At 41.7% G+C, this 22,681-nt stretch overlaps 1 pseudogene across 1 annotated transcript in view; it reads left to right on the forward strand.

Moving 5' to 3' along the window:
* Positions 1–22,681, forward strand: part of LOC310849407 (catenin delta-2-like) — a 266,045-nt pseudogene that overhangs the window by 143,360 nt on the left and 100,004 nt on the right. The window lies entirely within an intron of this gene.

The raw sequence follows: 22,681 nt of genomic DNA on the forward strand, positions 1-22,681 counted from the left end.
CAGACTGGGGAAGGCCCCTGTCTGAAACTGGATAGCCACTGCTTGCCCATGTCATTCGAGACAAATGATCCATCTAGCTCACATTTTTTCGATTGACAAATGATAACACAATTAATAATTTAAAAATTGCCATTGTGAATTCAGCTGTAAAGTTACAGTAGCAGCAGCTGAAGAAAACTGCAGAGTCATTAAGACACAGATGAAAGCCCAAAATACAGATGTTCAGAATTCTGGATGAATTTTGCAAAGGTCACGTCGTCCCCTGTTTTGAAAGAAACACCATGCACCAAATACCAGGGCTGGAGCCAGGGTGAACAGTAATGTGTGCGCAGCTTGAGCCAGAGGCATGTACACACACATGGTGTAAAGCGAGAGGTAGCAAACCACATGGCATTGATATGAACCCACTGTATTCCAGTGTTTACGAAGTAATCATCCCATGTCCTTACAGTGGCATTTTTTGGTGATAAAATACAACTGAAGCACTAGTGTTCTATTAAGGCATTTTTAGGAGATCCTGTGGCTCATTGCGCAATGTATCACCAAGTAATTTGTAGTATCTGAGTTGTCACTTAATTAGCCTCTCCATGGCCTTGGTACCAGTTTCTCTTCCCAAGGTGGGGACCAACAAAGTTGTCCTGTTATCCACAAAAAGTTCAATATGTGCAAAAGAGCTTCCTCTCTTCTCATTGTGCACCTCCCTGCCCCCCGCCAAATTTGCTCTAGGTTTCCCTGTTAGAATTCCTGCTCCATGATTGCAGTCATGGGATTGTTGTCTGTCACATGATGGTGTATGTTTTGACTCCACGGAGTGGGAAGTGACGGAGACAGGATGTTTGTGTTACTTTGTTCCGTGAAGTAGGATTATTGTCCTTTTTCCTCTTTGCTGTCTGATGCTAGAGAGAGAGGGAGCCATGTTGCAGTGCTCCATGTGTGTTTAGCCAAAATGCTGAGTTGCTGAGGTCTGTTGCGCATGGTGCGCAAACTCCTCAGATCCTTAAGTGTGCCGGTGTCAGTTGGCATCGGTTGCTGTGATGTTCGGGCTGAAGAAAGCTTATGAAGCTCCCGAATGATCGACCAGGAGGGAGGGAACATGCCCGTCGGGCATGTGTCTCTGCCAGGGTCCTACTCGAGTGTAGGATGAACTCCTGACATTCCCTCCCCCCAGCTCCCCAGAGCAGGTGGGGTGTGTGGAGAACATGCAATAAGGGGGAAATGAAGTCCTATTGCACAAATTTAGTCCTTCTGCTATCAGGAAGATTTTGTTGATAAATCGCATAGGCACTAATTCAATCTCATTATTTTCTTTTTTCACTAGAAAAGAGAGCTATAAACAACTAACAGGACTACTAAAAAAAATAAAAATGAGAGGAAATCAATTATTAAAACCCCTTTCTCCCTCCCTCCCCCATGGAAAAAGTAATTGGCAGTGGTATAATTTAGAGAGGTCATTTATCACTAATCCCCCACTGCATGTAAACGGGAACCAGTAAACAGGGGCTGAACATGCAGACAGGAGGCTTTCAATACCATTATAGAAAACATTTGCTTAATGGAACCTAATTTTGAGTTGACTATATAGATACGTTTTTAAAAAATGTTTAGGGGTACTCTCATTTTCCTACTCATGCTGAAATACTGCACCTCTTCCCCCCCTTTTTAGTTTGATTTATTAACATTCTTATCTTACATCGGTAAACATTATCATATTACATCACAAGGCTTATTATAATATAATTTTCAGCATGTATACAAAGTTTATATACCTAAAGAAAAGAAATGAAGACAAAAAACTATTCCAAAATCATATATGTACCAACACTTTGGACTTCCTGTCTATCCCGTGATATATTCCTTTTTTTACAAATGAATGTACTCTTCTTATTGTATATTTCTTTACATTTTATCTAATACATTCCTATATCAATATGTACCCTTGGTCTTATTTCTCTGCTCAGTCTCTCTCCAACGTCAATCAAACTGCACCTCGATGAGTCCAAACTTAGATTCACAAAATGTTTAGAGGTTTGCATACCCCTGCGTACCCTCCAGAAAAAGCACTGGATACAACTGATTTATTTCTTTTATTTTTTTTAAGAAACATGTTCCTGATTGCCTTTCATGACCATTGTTCTTATCTTAGGGGATTGGGCTGATGTTCTGTTTTGCATCTGTTTCTAACCATCACCTTATCCCTAAAGTCTACGGGTCAGATCTAGTGCTATGCATGGTCTGTGCAGATCCAATGACAGAAAATATAATTTGAGGTTTCCTTAGTGTGCTGGCATAAGGTTCAAATGACCATGTTTATGTTGATGCAGTTTTGAAAGGAACCTGTTGTCATTGGTTGGACTAGATGATCCTTGGGATCCCTTCCAAGTCTTCAATTCTATGATTCTATGTCATAATCCACCAAAGATCCTGGGTGTGTGTGTGTAGCGAAAAAGAGGGGTGGGGGCTATTGTTTAAATCTACATACATTACATTATAAATAAATCAGCAACTATTGCAGGATTAAAAGAAAATGCTCCAAAATGCAGATAAATTATGCAACCCACCCTCCAAACTCTTATGAATAAATGCTATAGAATTTTAAGACATTTTTTAGCAAGTTGTTTCAGATTTTATAGTACTTAGGAAAAGTATTGTTGGAATATTCTGAAATGCTTTAGATGCTGGAAATCCACCCCCTCCCCAACAGAAAGCTACAACACTTGATTATTTTTTAAAAAATAGATTATTCATTTTTTAAATGTTGAATAAACTGTTGCGTCTACTTGAATGTAAGGAAAAAGTAATATGTCACACATTGTTGAATCTCCTGCATAATAATACTTCACTGCTCAGTGAATTTTTTTTTTGCCTCAAATCACTTTAAACTTTGTTCTTGATACAGAGGTGCTAGCAATTTCAAGCACAAAACTATAAAAATGTGCTCAAGGAATAGCACTATGTATATTAAACCGAGAGCCGCAATAAATACTATGTAGGAATTATGTGGTTGGAACGCTTTGTCGTCTTCTTTTCCTTCTTAAAAAGCAGCCAGGGCAACTGGATCAGGACCATGGTGTGGGCAGTGATGGCCTAAGCCTTCACTGCCAGTTGGTGACCTGGCTCCAAAGCTACCCCCCCCCCAACACTTATTTCCAGAGCTGCCACCATTAGAAGGGAAACACAGGGCTACAAGAGCAATTAGTTAAGAGATCAATAATCATAAGCAGTGCCCTGATAGCAAGGGAGTTCTGGCATACAGTTAGGCCCGAAGCAGTTCCCCCACTCAGCAGTTGCTCAGAATCTGCTGAATGGTTTACTGAAGGGCTGTTTATAAGGCTTCTCTGCAGCCCTGGGGGACAATCGCTTCCAGCCCTGAGTTAGACACAGTTAGGGATCCTACCTGCAACGGCGACAACTCTTTGTTTTTTTTCACTGTCCCACCAGCCATCACCACTTTGTGGAGATCTCCCCTCCAGTTTCTTCCTTGCTGATTCTACCTGCAGTGATCACACTGTGTAAAATGGAGCCTGGAATCATAGAATTGTAGACTTGGGAGGGACCACCAGGGTCATCTAGTCCAACCCCTTGCAAAGCAGGAATCTTTTTGCTCAATGTGTGGCTTGAAATGACAGCCCTGAGATTAAGAGCCTCTACTGTCTGAACCATTAATAAATTCTTGTAGGATCAGTGGGGCATAGGCATGGGATGAATAAACCTGGAGAATTGTCTCAGTCACATATTTATGAAGCACTAATATAATATAATATAAATATAATTACTTCCAGGTAGAATATGTAACAACACTTGGTTTGCATATGCATGTTACTGTCTCTTTAAATCTGCTTCTTATTTCAAGAGTTGTTGGTTATATACTAGTGGTATGAAGATTCACCTTGCATCTGTAGAGCTGGGATAGCAGTCCAGTTTTCTTGCAGTTCTGTTGGCTGTGTTTCTTTCAGGGTAGACTTGTTATTTTAGTCCAAATTAAAACTGTTTATTTGAGGCTTTCTTTTTTCCCTATTGACTATACTAGGGAATCTAACAATGGCTATCAGCTGTTTCCCCCTTTCACACAACGCATATGTATCCTGTACTTTGTTACAAAATACTACAGTTGGATGCATTGTTTTTGAAACCAGCTTCACACTGGTTGGACTCCTAAAGCTTTTCCTATTTTGTGTCTCGACAAGGTGCAAACCCTTTTACATAAAGACATCCTGCCTGTCAGCCCCCTAGTGTGCCCACAAACAAACAAATCATGACATGAATGATGTTGCAAACAAGTAGGGGAAAGCTGTGAAACACAGCTGAGAAAACCCAACTTTCCTGCTTTTGAAGGCAGTAATGTGAGCATTCTCTGGATGGGAAAGGTGGTTGAAATACCAGACCCAGAGGCAGGAGGGAAGAAAATGTTAATAAGAATGTCTCAGCAAGAATTCAGCTGAATGAAATCACATGTACCGAAAAAACAACAACTGAACAGGAAGGTGGAGCTTTGAACAAGCAAACTAAAACCAGGAGAGAGATTCATTCTTTGCAACTGAATTTAAAGCTGCAACGTGCACAAACACAAAAGCGGAAGAGCAGGGAGCCTCTTAAGAAAAATGTGCATAAGCCTAAGAAAAAGTATTGGTTTCTGTATGTTATGAAATGGAAAGTGATTGGTAAGGACCTTAGTAGTCTAACACTCTTCTAAATAACCTACTTTCCCTTGGCTGTTTAGACATTTAGTTGTGTCTGACTCTTCGTGACCCCATGGACCAGAGCACGCCAGGCACTCCTGTCTTCCACTGCCTCCCGCAGTTTGGTCAAACTCATGCTGGTAGCTTCGAGAACACTATCCAACCATCTCGTCCTCTCTCGTCCCCTTCTCCTTGTGCCCTCCATCTTTCCCAACATCAGGGTCTTTCCCAGAGAGTCTTCTCTTCTCATGAGGTGGCCAAAGTATTGGAGTCTCAGCTTCAGGATCTGTCCTTCCAGTGAGCACTCAGGGCTGATTTCCTTGAAATGGAGAGGTTTGATCTTCTTGCAGTCCATGGGACTCTCAAGAGTCTACTCCAGCACCATAATTCAAAAGCATCAATTCTTCAGCGATCAGCCTTCCTTATGGTCCAGCTCTCACTTCCATACATTACTACTGGGAAAACCATAGCTTTAACTATACGGACCTTTCCCATGACAGAGGAGTTGTAATTCTGTGTGCTATGTGTGAACAGGCACAAGAGCAGATTAGGTAAGGAAGTGATACACCAGTGTCTTATGTATGGACAGTGGAGAAGTCATGGAGTTGAGTGAGGCAGATCCTATTCAGCTTCACAGCATCCATGAATAAACATGCTACCCTTTTATAAATCCAGTTAATAAGGTGCTGCCTAGAAATGCAAGCAGAGGTAAGGAAAACATCACCATGTGGGGTAGTTCCTGTCCATGAGCTTTTATTTTGCTATATCTGGTTTGGATAAATGTTGATGAAGGAAAGTATGTTCCTTTATGCGAACCTGCAATACTTCTCTCTATAGCGGCCCTGTACAAAAAAAGTGCTAAGTAAAATTGCTCGCACAACTGATGGCATTAATTAATTGCTGCTGCAGTTGCAGCAAGAAATGTCAGCTACAACAGAGCTGAGAATAAAAGTCAGCGTAGAAGATATAAATAAAACTGCAAAGAAGGCTAAATCTGGTGCCTAAAGTGTACAAAGCTGATGTACACGCATTTCGTCAGCACGAGGGAGATCAAAGGGAAACCCCTTACAGTATCTCAGTAAAGACTTTAAATTCATGGGGATTACAGTTACTCAGTGGCTGAAATGACCTCACTTTATGACCTTTCCCAGGAGAAAACAGCACATCTGCCTGCGTGCCATGGAGGGAATAGGATTTCTTGGAAAAGCAGTATTGCTTGCCTGTTCTCAGCTCATATTTCACTGCTGTTGCAAAGGGCAAGATAGTTGCCATCGAAACCGACTTGTGTTTCCATATATATATTGAGTAGAAGCTCTTATAGTTGAAGCACCCTACCTTCCTACCTACTATCAGGTATGTTACAGATGGATCAGGTCTCAGTATCGCAAACGAGCTCCTGTGCTATGTGTGGCCAAATTTAGACAGGATTTTGAGCGGAAGTCCTCATATACTCCAAGTGATATGAAACTAACTGGGACATAATGGCCCTTGGTTTCATTATTGGTACATTCCTTGTGTCGGTTTTTTTCATGTACAGTGGTACCTCGGGTTAAGTACTTAATTCGTTCCGGAGGTCTGTTCTTAACCTGAAACTGTTCTTAACCTGAAGCACCACTTTAGCTAATGGGGCCTACTGCTGTTGCCGCGCCGCTGGAGAACAATTTCTGTTCTCATCCTGAAGCAAAGTTCTTAACCTGACGCACTATTTCTGGGTTAGTGGAGTGTGTAACCTGAAACATATGTAACCTGAGGTACCACTGTACTATAGTCTTCTATTCTTATCTTTGCAGCCAATACTAACAATAGAAATCTGTTGTCTTCATTCCCCTTCCCCTCTTCAGAGCAGGATGCACAATCACTCACAAGTCTTTTCTGTGCTTCTCTGTTAGGCTATTCCTTTTTGGGGCAAGGCCGTGTTTTATCTATTCAGATGCAACCGTACACCCCCTTCCCTGCTGTTGGGTGCTTCTTATTGACCCTTTCTCGCTGGCTATAGTTTTGCTGTAGTGTATGGGGTACAGTACTTACTAATAGAATGGAGCAGGGACTGCCAGACCTTCAAAATCTGTCAAAGGAAGCATGCAAAGGCCTCAGATATTTATTCCGCTGCTCCTTTGCTCAGCAGGAGAACATATATATGAACCATGAAGAATAACTCTGAAAGAAATGGAAGCCAGAAGAGGGTGAAAATGCTCAGGGACCTCTACAGAAGTTATCTTTGTGAATTGTAGTTTTATTAACACTCTGTCCACAAGGACTTCTTTCCTTTTGTGCTAATATCGCAGCTGTGTCACCTTCCCATAGTTAGTTAAATCTTAGTCTTTCTGAGGCACACACAGCACAATGATCATCCTGAATTAAACAACTGGGAAATTACCTCAGTCTGCTTCCCCCCTGTTCTGTGGCTGATTTTCCCCTTCTCTTCATTGTCCCAATTTATATAGCAGTACTGTTGTGTGTGTTGTTTTTTTAATTACAGATGACTTTTCATTCACTCGAGGAGTTTGCTGTTCATACCCTTTTGCTTATGGACTTTAAGATCAACTTTGATTTTTAATTGCTCATTTTGTGAGTGCTGCTTCAGAGGAACAAAAGATGCATGGCAACCATAGACTATTACAAGGATTGCGCAGCTTGCAACATGTATTTTGTGTGCTGAATTGAAGCCACTCTTTAGCAACACGTTTCCCTAGTGAATAGTGACACTGTCATCCTAATTATACTTATAAGGATACTTATGGACAAAAAGAAGTTTTGAATTTGAATTGAGCCCAAGTAGTGTAATACACTATTTATAAAGTGATTTTGGTTCTGCAATGAGTGAATTCTAGATGATGGCCAAAATAATCAGATACTTCACATGAACAAAGGGAGAGTTAATAAGGTAGTTGAGATTCTTCAGGAACAAAAGCACTACCATTGTACTGCTTTAATACTCTTCATACAAGTGATGATATCCTAGAACTGTCCCGAACTCTACTTTCTACAGTCTTTCATAAAGACTCTGGAGTTGTTCCCATTTACTTCAGACGTAACACTTTTAAAAGTGCAAAATTGAATATATTTGCCCCAGCTTCATCTGAATGTCCCTGTCAAGAGTCTTATAGGCCAATTCTGATCTGGAAAGCTAATTTCCAGAACTAAGTGGAGGTGAATTCATTCTCTGAAAGTGGTAGGTGAAAGTCACCTTGTGGGGAGTTTTCTGCGTCACCAATGTGTCACATTTGTGAGTTTAGCACATAAGCCTCTGTCAAAATTGAAACAGAAGCTAAAGGCTATCGTTGAGTTCCATGCTGTCTGGCTCTTCATCCCCTCTGGACTTTTGCAGGTCTGGGGCATTTAGCAATTCATATTATTTAAATGGGCAGTTCAGGCCTGCTAGATATTTTTCATCTGGATGTTAGGGTAGGAACTGAAATGTGGTGGGCTAGGGAGAAGAAATGGGACGCGGGTGGCACTGTGGGTTAAACCACAGAGCCTAGGACTTGCCGATCAGAAGGTTGGTGGTTCGAATCCCTGCATCGGGGTGAGCTCCTGTTGCTCGGTCCCTGCTCTTGCCAACATAGCAGTTCGAAAGCACATCAAAGTGCAAGTAGATAAATAGGTACCACTCCAGTGGGAAGGTAAACGGCGTTTTCATGCGCTGCTCTGGTTCACCAGAAGCAGCTTAGTCATGCTGGCCACATGACCCTGAAGCTGTACGCCGGCTCCCTCGGCCAATAAAGCGAGATGAGCGCCGCAACCCCAGAGTCGGTCACGACTGGACCTAATGGTCAGGGGTCCCTTTACCTTTACTTTAGGGAGAAGAAATGCTTTGGGTACAGCCAGAAAGAGAGAGAGAGAGAAGTTTTTTAGGAACTATCAAGAAAGGTCTTGGGCTGGGGAGAGTTGTGCTGTTTCTTCAAAAGCTACACCTTTGTTTTGGGGGACAAATGGTTTCATAAAATACCGCTGCCTGAGAATATACTCTCCGGTACTCTCTTGTCACATGGAGACTGATCCTGTAAAGCTGCCCCATTACTTCTTATTACTCGGGGATTAGGAAGTGCGAAACACTGGGGTTTGTTAAGCCAAACCTGTGCCTTGTGCAAATACTGTAGAAGCAACAATGATTCATGGAGTTAATCCTTCCTCTGCAAAGAGCTACGAAAACTGCTGTCGATTAATCTCCTCTTAGTTCCTATTTCTTCAATATGTATTGTAAATATCAAGTTTTTCCTAAGGTTTTCCATAGTTCTGGCTACATCATAAGTAGAGGATTGCCCCAGGGAACATCTCATTTCTATTTATACAAACTCTCTAGCCACATTCAGCAGCCAGCACAGTATCAGAAAGGTATTTGCTGCTGCTTCTTTTCTTTTTTTTAACTGAAGTTTAGATGCTGAAAATAAAAGGTTGTCCTATGGTTGGGCTCCTAATAAATGCTGACATCTGGTTTTCTTGCGCTTGCTGCTAGAGAATGCTTTGTTTAGCTTGTGGGAGTTCACAGCCTTTAATGAAGGCAGGCAAGCATCCATTGAAACGTACGTTATCAGGTGTACTCACAGAAGCCTCAAAACAGTTTCCTACTCAAAGGATTGTTTTTGGAGTATTTGCCCTATATATTTCTTGAGTTACAGGAAGGATATGAAGTCATTCATCTTTGGGTGTACTTGCAAAGACCCTTATTTTCTGCATACCGCAATTACATCAAGACATTTCCCGCAGGGCAATGAAAAAACTAGCTAACTCTTCTTTCGCACTGTACTAGAATCTCTGATCTGTTAAGGCATGTTGTTGCTTATCTTATCAGATAAGAAATCCAGATCCAGGCTCCTATTCTTTATATTTACAGCAGGGCTGAGCCAAATTTGGCCTGCCAAGCATCCCCATTTGGCCCATCACCTGTCCTATAGGTGGGGCTGGTAAAAACCTGGCTCAGCCAATCATCTGATCAGTGTTGCTTGCAAAACCTCTTTCAGAGCGATATGCAAAAGTGCAGGGGGGAAGTCACCCAATGCCATTGTGGCATCAGGTGGTTGATAGCTGGGCACCTCCAACTTGGCCTGCAAACGGTGAGTTACTATATGGCCCATTGTGCAAAAAAGTGTCCCGTCCTTCTTTGCAGCTCCCCACCAATGACTTCCTCTTTCCTTAATCTTCTTGTTCTGTGCATGCTCACAGGCTATTGACTGCTTTTTCCTTCTCCTCTCATCCCCTCTTTCCTTTCCCCTTATTCCTTTTCTCTTTACCCTGGACCTTCTTTGTTCTATTTATCTAGCAAGCCAATTCCCTAACCTTCCTATTTATTGCTTCTAAAATCCACAATTGGCTGCTACAAGTTCCTGTCCTCCTGATTTCTGCTACTCCTTCATTAAGCCCCATCAGTTTTATCTGGTATGTGTTGTTTGGATTCTCATGCCATGACCCTAGTGCATACAAACACATGGTACTCTTCTGGCGTGAGATACCTTTAAAGATGACAATGGCATTTGTAAAGTAAAGAAAGCACTCCGTTAATTTTTATAAGGATTCTGTTATTCAGATTAGCATATCACATTTGGGATTTACAATACCAGGAGTTATATTTGACTGCCTCACAGCTGTATTTGTCCTGCTTTTATTCAAAACTGGGACAAAGCAAACTTGTGAAGCCTTTAGTTACTCTTGCAAAAATTTCTTCCTCTCCAAGCCAAATGTTCTTTTGTCCCAGAATTCCATATTTCTATTCAATAAATAGAAATAAGCACTAGTTAAGATGATTGTAAACTGCATTTACAAACTCTGAATTGTTCAAATGACAGCGTACGTAGGTTTCATATTATTCCTCTACTTGGTATAATATATGCTGCCTCCTACCCAGAAAAGAAAAAGCTTTTTGAGAAAGTAACGTGGTAAGAGAAATATGACAGAGTTTTATTTGTAGTTGATTAGTCATCTGCCTTTTAAATTTAATCATGTAGATTTGAATACATCAATAAAGTCTCAATAGGGGTGTCTTTCTGAGATCCTGGGAGAAATATAAGTGAATGGACAAGTTGATAAAAGTTACCACTCGCTGTTAGAATGGAAATACATCTTATTTTGAATCACTTTGGCAGTAACACATTGGAACCAAAACAGACAGAACTGCCAACAATTCAACATGTGACCTTAATGCAATTAACTTTTCCCTTATTGGCTGATATTGTTCCCTGCCAATGAGAGGCAGGGGGGTTGGGGAGGGTGGAGATGATGTCGATGAATATAGATGAAGGTTCAGTTGGTCGATGAATATAGATGAAGGTTCAGTGAGGATGGCAGAGCCTGGTCGTCTCGTGATGTAGCACACGGGGCAGAAACAACTTGAAGATTTGAGTCTTGTCGGATGGTTTTTGTTTTCAGAGTGGGGCTGAGCTGAAGAAGGTCAACCACTTCTGTCCGGTGAGCCCAAGTGGGATTATTTGAGACATCGTTAGTATCTTCCCCTCTATGTTGGACTTGCAAAAGCTGAGATTTAAGCGTGTCAAATCTTTGCATCATCACCGACTGTTCTTTCGGAGGGAGGGCTCTGAACGAATCAATAAGTTCCCTTTCGTCAAGGGCAGTCTGCAGATTATCGTCCTCATATATGGCTGTTTGAGAGGGTATCGAGTTTGATCGAGGATGGGACGCTGCAGAGTCATCGCGGTGGGGCCTGACAGTATTTTGAAGTAAGGCAGAGTCTCTTGTCCTAATGTCCTCACCGCCAGGGCACCTATTTAGAAGGGGTTTGATCTTGGTGTCTGTAAAAACCCTCGTTGTTACGATGTCAGCCATGGACAAAAGCATTTTCCTCCTAACAATAATAGATGGTATCTTTTTAGAGTGGAACGCAAGTATCACCTTCAAGAAGTGGACTGCCGGGGAAGGGGCATCACAGCATATAGGTCAATCTGATGTTTCTTAATTTTTAAAAGTTTGCTTAAACAGTCTTTAGCCCCTTCTAGCGTTGACCATCTTCCTATTTCCGACCTGACAGAAAGGCAACTTTTCTTGGGTTGCAGAGTTAATATCTGATTGTTCAATTGGGAATTTAAGATATATTTAATTTTAGTCTCCTTTATTTTATCTGACGGGACGCAGGTGGCGCTGTGGGTTAAAGCCTCAGCACCTAGGACTTGCCGATCGAAAGGTCGGCGGTTCGAATCCCTGCGGCGGGGTGCGCTCCCGCTGCTCGGTCCCAGCGCCTGCCAACCTAGCAGTTCGAAAGCACCTCCGGGTGCAAGTAGATAAATAGGGACCGCTTACCAGCGGGAAGGTAAACGGCGTTTCCGTGTGCGGCTCTGGCTCGCCAGAGCAGCGATGTCACGCTGGCCACATAACCCGGAAGTGTCTCTGGACAGCGCTGGCCCCTGGCCTCTTGAGTGAGATGGGCACACAACCCCAGAGTCTGTCAAGACTGGCCCATACGGGCAGGGGTACCTTTACCTTTACCTTATTTTATCTGAATTGGGGTGAGGCAGTAAGTTTTTGACCTCACAAACTGAGGATTGTGTTGTTGATTCAAGTTTTTCGATTTTCAGCAGGATATTGGATAATTGTGAAAATACCTCGTCCAGCCTTTTAAAAATACAGTGAAGGGTCTTAATTACTAAGTGTAACTGCTCACAACCGGGGAACTCCCCCATATCAGATGCCAAACCATCTTCCTGTGATGAGAGTTTTTCTTTCGTATTCTCCTTTACAGGCTTTACTTTTGAAACATTTTGAGTCATCGGAATTGGAGTAGCTTCTAAATCAGTTAGAGGTAGGAAGCGATTTTGGGTTTCCACTGCAAAGCACTGCTCGGCATGGTCACTCCCTCCTCTATTCCGGTGTGGCACCAACCTTGATAGTTTTGGTTTAGGGGATGATAGGGGCTCGTCAAAGTCTCTCAAGCGTTTTTTTCTGACCCATACTTTCCTCAGGCCAGGGATTATACGATTCTTAAAATAACATAGCACTTGACACACAATTAAGATAATGGCGATTCTCAACTCTTTTAGCAGCTAAGGCCGGCTTGCTGATAAGAGAGAAACAAAGAGCAGCCTGCAGCCGTCTGGAGCAGGGCCAAATCTCTCAGAGAGTTTCCATAGCATGCGGCTACAGCAATTATAAAATACTTCAAAAACTGACTGGGTCAGTTAAGATAAAATATAAAAGATTAAAAGAAGATTAAAAGAAGTCCAAAGAGCACCGGTAAGCGCGTCTTACCTCGGCGCCATGTTGGACCCTCCCCCTGACTTCACGTGACATTCTGATGTGGGGGAGGGGCTCCTCTGGCCAGTGATAGAGCTTCATGCTCTGGCACCGGGAGGCAGAGAGCAGGTGGGGCGCGTGTCCTGGGGGCATAGTGCGTGTCCCGGGGGCGTGGTGCATGCCCTGGGGGCATGGCACAAAACCGGCAGGGACATGGTGTGCATCCTGGGGGCATGGTGACCTCCTGCGGGAGCGTGGTGCCCAGCATGGGTGGGGGGCAGCCGAGATGGCACCCCACCGGGATTGTGCTGCCAGGGGCAGTGCATTCCCCCTGCTCCCCTCTTCCTCCACCAGTGCCTCTGGCACTGAGGTGGTGGGCCCCATCAAAAAAAGACTGGGACCCCCCACAGTGCCTCAGTCCCCATGAGCTGGTGCCCTTGCTGCCAATTAATCAACCAAAGCATTGGTTGATTAATCTACCAATTCAACATTTAAAGTTTGATGGTTTGTTGCTATGTTTGAGCCAGGGAGTAAATTATTACATCTTCTAAGGGTTTCTCAACTTCTGATCTATTTTGCAGTAGTGTTGTGTCTTTCACAGGGTTGGTCTGAGTTGAAATGTGGGTGAATACCAGGGTGGAAAGCGCAGCTGTGCAGCCACACAGAAGAATAAATGGGGGAAGGAATAGGGACATTTTAAAGAGCACTAGGAAACAAGTTGAAATGGTTCCTTTCAATGGCTTTCTCCTGGCAATCCCTCTTCCCTATTTCACTCCTTCCTCCTGTATTGACAGGACCACAGACCATAATACCAAGGTAGGCATGTGGTTTAAGTGTACTGAGAAAAGTATGAGAAGGTGCTCTCTAGAAGTATATTTGTGGTGTCAGAAATTTGCCCCATTAAAAGTGCAGACATGATCAACCTATGACAGTGGCCAAACTTGGCCTTCCAGTTGTTTTGGGACTACAGTTCCCATCATCCCTGACCACTGGTTCTGTTAGCTAGGGATGGTAGGAGTTGTAGTCCCAAAACAGCTAGAGGGCCAAGTTTGGCCATCACTGACCTATGGTTATAGGTCATTTGTGTAGTATCTGCTCTGCATGCAGAAGAATCCAGGTTCAATCCCCAGCAGCTCCATGTGGAGCTGAGAATGTGCTCTACCTGAAATCTTGGAAAGCCACTGCCAGTAGTATGGTAAGCCATCAATTTACCTTTGGGTTGCATTCTTGAAATTGTGCCTAATGCCAGCTGTGTATAGTCAAAACACATTGGGTGCAATGGCAGGTGGGATTGCCAAAGTCTCTCCCCCCTCCCCAGACATCCTCCTCCTTCTCTTTCTTTCTTTCTTTCTTTCTTTCTTTCTTTCTTTCTTTCTTCCTTTCTTCCTTTCTTCCTTTCTTCCTTTCTTCCTTTCTTCCTTTCTTCCTTTCTTCCTTTCTTCCTTTCTTCCTTTCTTTCCTCTTCTTTGCCAACTGTGTAAAGTAGACTGTGCACAACTTAAATGTGCATAAGTTGTGGGCTTATTGTATGGACAATGAGCCAAATGGAGTAATGATCTGACGTGCTATAAGGCAGCTTTCTAAGTTTTTGTTTGCCATTGAAATCTTGCTTTTAAATTTGGCAGTTCATAACATGGAGAAACCAAGATAAAACAGAGGAAGAGATAAATGAATGCTGTGAATAAGGGGAGATGTAGATAAGTGGTGGGGCTGCCATATGTCTGGGATTTTGAAGGAGGAATTGATGTCCAGGGGGAATTTTCGCTTTGCCCTGGATCTTAGGCAAGTCAAATAAAAATTATGAGCTTTTTGGTGCTTTTGTGTGGATGGGGGGGGGGGGGTCTAAAGAACTTTGGGGTTGTCTTAAAAAGGCTCAGCATTTTCGGGGGGTCCTGGTTTTTACTTTTTGAAATATGGCAGCCCTATAAGTGGGGGTTTGAACAAATATTTGAATGGAACAAGTCAGTAACTTGGTGAAAAGGAGCAAAAATATAAAAGAAAAGAGAAACAAAATCAGAAGAAGAATACTGTGAGCCCAGAAGTACAATGGGTGTTTTCTGAAACACTGTTGCAATGTGCTGACCTAGATATTCCTCTAGGAAGTTTAGGGAAATGTTGGCCTTTTTCATTTTTTGCCATGACCAATATACATCAGCTTATCTTTTTCTCCTTCTAGATCAAAGGAGCACTGTCCTATCTGATCACATCCAACACGGTTCTCTAAAACTTGCAAGGTTACCTTTTTCTCCCACACTGTTTCTAGCTAGAGACCTTGCCTCAGTTTGACCCTTTGTGTCACTTCTGAGTTCCTAAGACGGCATTACGAAAGGATTTTCATACACATTAAAATGAATCTGTCTGAAGTCTCTTAGATGTTGTTTGCAGAATAGTACTGGCAAGGACGTTTATATAGGGCGCTTGTTTTTATGAGGCAGATCAGATGTGAATTTGTTTTGCCCAATATGAGGACTAGAGAGCAGGGAGATCAGAAGCAAAAGGGGACAGGGTTTAATTATGCCACTAATTCTTATGTAGAAGTCCATGAGACACCTCTGTCTTTTGTGTTGCCCAAAGCCTCACAGGCAAGGAGAAGGTTTGCACAGGGTATATGAATGTAAGGTGTCTGAATTTCGCAGACCTAGACTCTATGGGCTAGCTTAGCCCTTGCAGCCTTGGAATGTCCAGACCTTTGGGGCTTCTTGCACAGTTCCAGGACCTGGATGAAAAATAGCTCATGCTGTCCCATATTTCTATGTCAAAACCTCCCAGAAGTGTTTGATAATGAAAATGAAGCCAACACTACAGTTTCCCCCAGCTGTAATCATTCAGGGACAAGTAAAGTTTCATTTGCTGAGATTTCTTCTTCTGCACAACTGTTCAAGGTGAGGAGCTCTGTTCTCCTTATACATTTATTAAAATATATCTCTCGTCCTTCCATTAAATTCAGATCTAAAGCTGATTATATACATTCAGCTAATTCAGTGTAAAACAAAACTTATCATTATCACAGAAGATAAACTGTAATCCTACATCCATTTACCTGGGAGTAAGCCCATTGAACTCAATGGGACTTACTACTGAATACAGTACACACAGGTACATATAGGATTGTGCTGTAAGATTAGCAATCATTAAGAGCCATTGAAAGCTGGCAAGAGAGGGTTGATTTCATCTGGCACCAAATATATGTTGAAAGAAGGTGTCAGGTGAACATGTTTGGAGGGACATTCCACATTTGGGGTGCCACAACAGTAAAGGCACTGTCTCTGCTAGCCAGCAAATTAATTACAGAAGGTTGAGGTACCCTGAGCTGATCATTTTATTTCATTGGTAGGTTTGCGCAGATGTTCTCCAGAATAAATGACTGACCTTAGTGGATGGCTTCCAGAGTAAAAAAGAGTCTTTGAAATTAGTTGTTTTTGTTTTAAAAAAACCAAAAACATCTATCTGTATAACCAGTCTGCATCAATAAATCGAACAAATTACATTTAAGAACATAATCAAGGAATATTCAATATGATATATCACATAATAATTTGTGTATTAAAGTGTTAACATTACAGGGCATGCAGCCAATGGACTTCAGATCAATATTCCAGAGCATTGCTGGACAATACCAGTAATGAAAAGAGAGGCTCCCTGTTGTTAAATAAATGTGGGAAGAAGAGAAAGGGGTGGATTAATAGCTAAAGGCCTCCTCTTAAGAAGAGGCATCTCTGTAGAAAAACCAGAAGCATTTTTGTTAGGGATTGTAGGACAAGACCTGCCAAGGAAAATAAGGAACTTATTTATGTATGCTACAACAGCGGCAATAATCTTGATAGCACAAGGATGGAAGAGTGAGGAAACCCCGACAAAAGAACAGTGGCAAGAGAAACTGATGAACTACGCAGAACTGGCTAAATTGACATACAAACTGCGAGACAAGGACAACTGTGACTCCAAGGAAGAATGGGAACGTTATACAAATTATTTAAAAACACAACAGAATGAACTGGGCTCCTTGGCAGGTTTTGAATAAACATACACAAATTTATTGTTGATAACATGATGGACAGATATGTAAGGATATATACAATTTTATAATATGCAGAGAAAATATTGCAGCGAAATAAGGGAGAAGAGCTGAGGGAAGTCCTTGCGGGGGAGGGGGAATAAAAAAGGGGTGAAATTATGTAGGTTTGACAATTTATATGGTTTATAATTATATGGTTTGACGATTTGTTATGTGGAAATTGAGCAATAAAAATATTTTTTAAAAGGAAAAAAAAGAAGCGGCATCTCATTCTGCAGTGGGCTTCCAGCTATTTCATAACATGCAGCAAATTGTCTCTTTTCTTAGCATGCATAGTTTGCTTCCAAAAAATTGATGGCATCACAGCCTACATTCTTTCCCTGTTTTCCTTGACACTGCTGCTCACTTTGTCTTTTTAAGCACTCCCCAATGTCATGATGGTCACCTCACCATTGTAATGTCACCTCCCTAGGCTTCCTTTGGCATCCTTGTGCCATTTTTCTGACACTACTTAAAAAAAAAACATGGTTTTGTTTATGCTCATCTTTGCACTGCAGCCTGGCCCCTGCAGATTTGCAGAGATGTAGTTGTTCAGTTCTCTAAAAACAACAGTGTATGATTTGCATAAAACTTTCATTACCTCCGGGATTTTTTTCAAAACAAGACAAAACAAAAACAAAACCCTGTCAGTGCAGGATGGCTCACTAGTCTTGGATTAACATTTTATGAGATTGTTCATTCTCCCCTGTTCATCATGAACAAAGAGAGTAGTTAATCAAACAAATAAAAGTTGTGACAAAAGGCAGAACAGGTTCACTAGCTATTTTCCTGAGCGAAATGTTATTTCTAGTTCCTATATTTCTTATTGTTTGGTAGAGCATGGGATTTGCTGGCAAGCTGGCTGTAGCTTTAATTACTTCTAGAATGGTTTGGGGAAAGAGTTTAGTGGATCATGGAAACTAATGTTGCTGTCGTTTGGTTTGATCAGTAAAGAATGTTTCAGAGCAGGTTTGCTTGTGGGAAGTTGTATCAGCTGTAACTAAGAGAAGGGAAGCTCCCACTTAGTCTTTCTCTTTGGGTGCACTAGAATTAGCACCACAGATGAGTACATACAAACATGTGCCATTGGAATAGGTCATCACCACAATTTATTGAGGAAAACCCAGTGCTTCTTTCTGGGGGTACACAGGGGTACACATACCCCTAAACATTTTGTGAATCTAACAGAAGAACCTGTTTTTTAAATAAAAAAAATAGTTTCTTCTCTAGCATGGTGAATCGTCAGTTCCATTGCTACCCCTGATGGCAGCCTCATTTCCTTTCAGTGTTTCCTGGTCTCAGGCGGAAGCGAGCGTTTAATGTGTGAAGTAGGAGTTGAAATCTAGCACGGTGATTGGTCAGTTTCGTTGTTACCACCTCCGATGGCAGCTTCGTTTTCTTTCCCGGTGATTTTCTTGAGTCAAAATGAGAGTAACCCTAAACAGTTTTTTAGGAAAAAAGCACTGGAAAAGAACAACTTTTTTTTTGTACTGGAGTCCAGCCTTAGCCTGTAGGATTATATGTGATCAAGGGGTAGTTTTACATTCTATTTATTTATTTATTACATTTATATCACACCATATCTTTGAGGATCTCAGAGTTCTGTATATGATCTACCCAGGCATAGCCAAACTTGGCCCTCCGGGTGTTTTGGGACTACAATTCCCATCATCCCTGACCACTGGTCCTGTTAGCTAGGGATGATGGGAGTTGTAGTCCCCAAACATCTGGAGGGCCAAGTTGGCTATGCCTGATCTATACTCTCTCTCTCTCTCTCTCTCTCTCTCTCTCTCTCTCACACACACACACACTTAATTTTCATAACACCTTGTAAAACTGGATAGTGAGATTCATGGGTAAACTGGGTCTACTTGGTCCTAGTCAAACATTCTAGTCCCTAGACCAGGGTTTCCCAAACTTGGGTCCCCAGCTGTTTTTGGACTACCATTCCCATCACCCCTGACCACTGGTCTGGCTAGCTGGGGAATGATGGGAGTTGTAGTCCAAAAACTGTTGGGGAAACCCTTCCCTGGTCTATGCTGACTCTCAGGCATGTAATAATAATATATTCAAACTTTCTTTTACACACTTGTGCAAGATTTACTGCATGAGGAAAGAGTTATGGAAGAAAATTTCTAGTACCTTGATATCAGTATTAAGCACTGGCTTACAATATTGAAGATCTCCGTGAGACTGTGGAGAGCGCATATTCTAGCTTGATAGAGAAGTATAAGGAACAGTCATAAAAAGATGGGTGTATCTGAAGAAGTGTGCATGCACACGAAAGCTCATACCAAGAACTGACTTAGTTGGTCTTTAAGGTGCTACTGGAAGGAATTTTTTTGTTTAGTCATAAAAAGAGGCTGTGTCCTCTTCAGAGTTCATCTACTGCACATTTTATTTTATTTTTTGAGTACCGCTTAGAAACGGTATAAAAACTGGAGACTTTTTCTGTCATATGAAGGGTTATTCTTGATTTGAGAAATTGTGCTGATTTATTGGTTTACTGCAAAATTGGTAGAGTTGGCTGAATCCTAACAGAGATGTTGGGACTGAGCCTATTGCTTCTTTCAAAGCTTTTAGTTATGTTTCCAGACATGGTGCTAAGACCACAAACCCTTGCAATCTCATGTGCTGCCTCTTCAATTAATCACTTGTTACACAGTGTCCTGTCTGGCTGGAGGCCAGGGTGTTTATGGGAAATCTCTCTCTCTCTTCTACTGATATTGATAATAGATAAGGATGCCACCAAGAGAGGTGAGAAATGGTAACAGCAGAACTGACTGACAGAACTGTCATCCCCTATTGCTAAATCTATTCATAGAACAGACAATATAAATCAAGCGCCAACTACGGTACTCTTTTCCACCAAGTAAGAGATGTGTTTAATATCTGTCATTTTCAGTAAAGGTGGGGGTAGATGGGGGAGAGAAGAGAAGATTGTAAGTAAATTTGATGTATGTATGTTTTCCCCTAAGAATGAGTTGGAAAAATCCACGTGTGAAACAGCTGTAAAATGATTAAGAAAGAATGTGCAGATATTACAAGAGTTTGGCTTGGTCAGGTTAAAGAGAAAGAGAGTCTGGAAGACAATATTCAAAGAATATTTTACCCCTCCTTTCCTCCAACCTGGAGGCAGCTTACTAAGGGCAGCTTAAAGGTAAAGGGACCCCTGACAATTAAGTCCAGTCGTGAACTACTCTGGAGTTGCTGCGCTCATCTCGCTTTATAGGCCGAGGGAGCCGGTGTTTGTAAGTAAAACAACCTTGCAGTAATAAAATCACAATAAAATACAGCAAAATCAGCAGTGATAAGAATCTGTAGGACCTCACACAGAAGTCAATTTCCTATATGATCCAAGTGCCTAAACAAAAATGTATTCATTCTTTGTTTGGATACTTCTACTATGGGGACAGCCTGAATACCACCTAGGGGAGTGCATGTTAGTTTCCCATAAATCCATCAGATGTGATAACAGGTAGAGCTATTTAAATAAAATACTATTTTGTGAGATAGCAGCAAGAAGTGGAATATTTAGGCAGGAAATCAGAAGAGTTTAAGCAATTAAGAGTGCAAAACGTTCTGAAATAAGAAGAACTTCACTGTTCTTTGAATGCAGAAGTGGATAAACTAAAGAATGGATAAGCTATGATTGTTTATAGTCTTATGCCTAATTTGTGCTTTAAAGGGGCTTTGTTGGTTTGTGTTATTTTTCTTCTGCAGCAACTGCACTTTTTAGTCTTGTCAGGCACCTAGCAGTAGAAAGAAGTTGGTCATATTCTTTAGCTAATTACTGGTGTCTATGCAAACTTCCATTATAAAGTCGATGCCCGAAAGGCTATGTTGTTTTGAATACCTGCCCTTAATTTCTGCATTCCTCACTAAGTTCTATTGCAGCAACCTGGTCAGGGACTAAGTAATATATCTGAAGGAGCGTCTCCACCTCTATCATTCAGCTCAGACACTGAGGTCCACTTCTGAGGGTCTTCTTGGCGGTTCCCTCACTGTGAGAAGTAAAGTTACAGGGAACAGGCTGAGGGCCTTCTCGGCAGTGGCACCCTCCCTGTAGAACACCCTTCCATAAGATGTCAGGGAGATAAAGAATTACACAACTTTTAGAAAACATCTGAAGGCAGCCCTGTATTGGGAAGTTTTTAATGCTTGATGTTTTACTATGTTTTTATATATGCTATATATATGCACAGTGTATATATATATGCACTGTATATATATGCACAGTGTGGCTGGGGAAACCCAGCCAGATGGGCATTGTATAAACAGTATAAGGACGGGATATAAATAATCCAGTTTAATCTAGGGTTTTAATAGGTCATAAGATTTTATGGTAACTATATTCGTAATGTATTTTTGTTGGTGTTTGTCCTTTGATGCTATGGCTTGTCGGTTATGCAAATAAAGTCTATATATAATAATCGATGATAATAGCTGCTACAGTCTTGTTCTGGGCAACTCATGACTGCTGTACAATTTTTATTTTGTTTAGACTGTTCTGATTATGGATGTCCTGGGCATACCTGTTATGCCCCTTGTCTCTCTACAAGTCATTGATTTATTTTATATTATTAACACCCCTCTGGAGAGTTTGGGATTTCTTGGCACACTGATGCATAAGAAGGTGCTTATTCTCATGTCTGTTAGTCTTATAGTCCAGCTTTTGTGTGTGTTTCATGTTTGCTGCAATCACGCGCAAAGCCTGCTGTGCTTCTGTGAAGGGAGAATTGCCTGCACTTATAATGAGAGTGAATCCTGAAAGAAAAGAGATCCCTGCACAAAATTAAAACCCTCCTTTACTTGAAACGATAACCAGAAAAAGTCCTTTCCATCCTCTTCCTAAAATAATAGATAGCACATGCCAGCAATAGCCCTCTAAAACACAGAACAACCAGACAGATATTGGACATCCTTTGGCACCAACCATCATTTTTTAAAGCCTTTCTCAATAAAGCACAGTTACTGTATTTGAAGAAAATAATCTTTTGTGATATTTTCCATTGCACCTTCTTTCAACCACTAGCATAATCCTTCTAGTCTGCCTTTTGGGTAGCATTGCCAACCATCTATTATTGCATACTAGTCTGACCAGTGAAAAGCATGTGCTACCAGAAAACTACTATCTGAAAGCCAATGAACCCTAAGGGCAGTCCAACTGTATTATTCATTTATCCCTTCCTTTTCTTTGAACATAAACCAGAGTAGCTTGCAACTTAAAATCAAATAAAATGCATACCCTCCAATATTTCTCCAATGAAAACAGGGACGTCCTATTCCATAATGATAATGTTACTATTTATACCCCACACATCGTACTGGGTTGCCCCAACCACTCTGGGCAACTTCCAACATATACAATAACATAATAAAACATTAAATATTTAAAAAACTTACCTATACAGGATTTGCCTTCAGATGGCTTGTGGGTCAGATAACTCCATACCCTCCAGCATTTCTCCAATGAAAATAAGGACATCCTAAGGAAAAGTGGGACATTCCGGGATCAAATCCAGAAACTAGGACAGCTTCTCTAAATCAGGGATGTCCCTGGAAAACAGGGACACTTGGAGGGTCTGCGAATGGCAGTAAAATCATACCTGCAAATAATGCTAAAACAAAATAGTGGGGAGGGGGTGCAGGGACCAGAAGATGCTAAGGAGAGCCTCATCACCTAGCCTGAGCAAAGCGGAGGGAAGGCAAGTCCCCCTTTGCCAGCGCCCACTCTGGGCAGTGGGTTTGGGCGCGGAGAGGGGAGGAGAAG

The sequence above is a fragment of the Podarcis gaigeae genome, assembly GCF_964106915.1.
Source record: "Podarcis gaigeae genome assembly, chromosome: 7".
NCBI classification, from domain to species: domain Eukaryota; kingdom Metazoa; phylum Chordata; class Lepidosauria; order Squamata; family Lacertidae; genus Podarcis; species Podarcis gaigeae.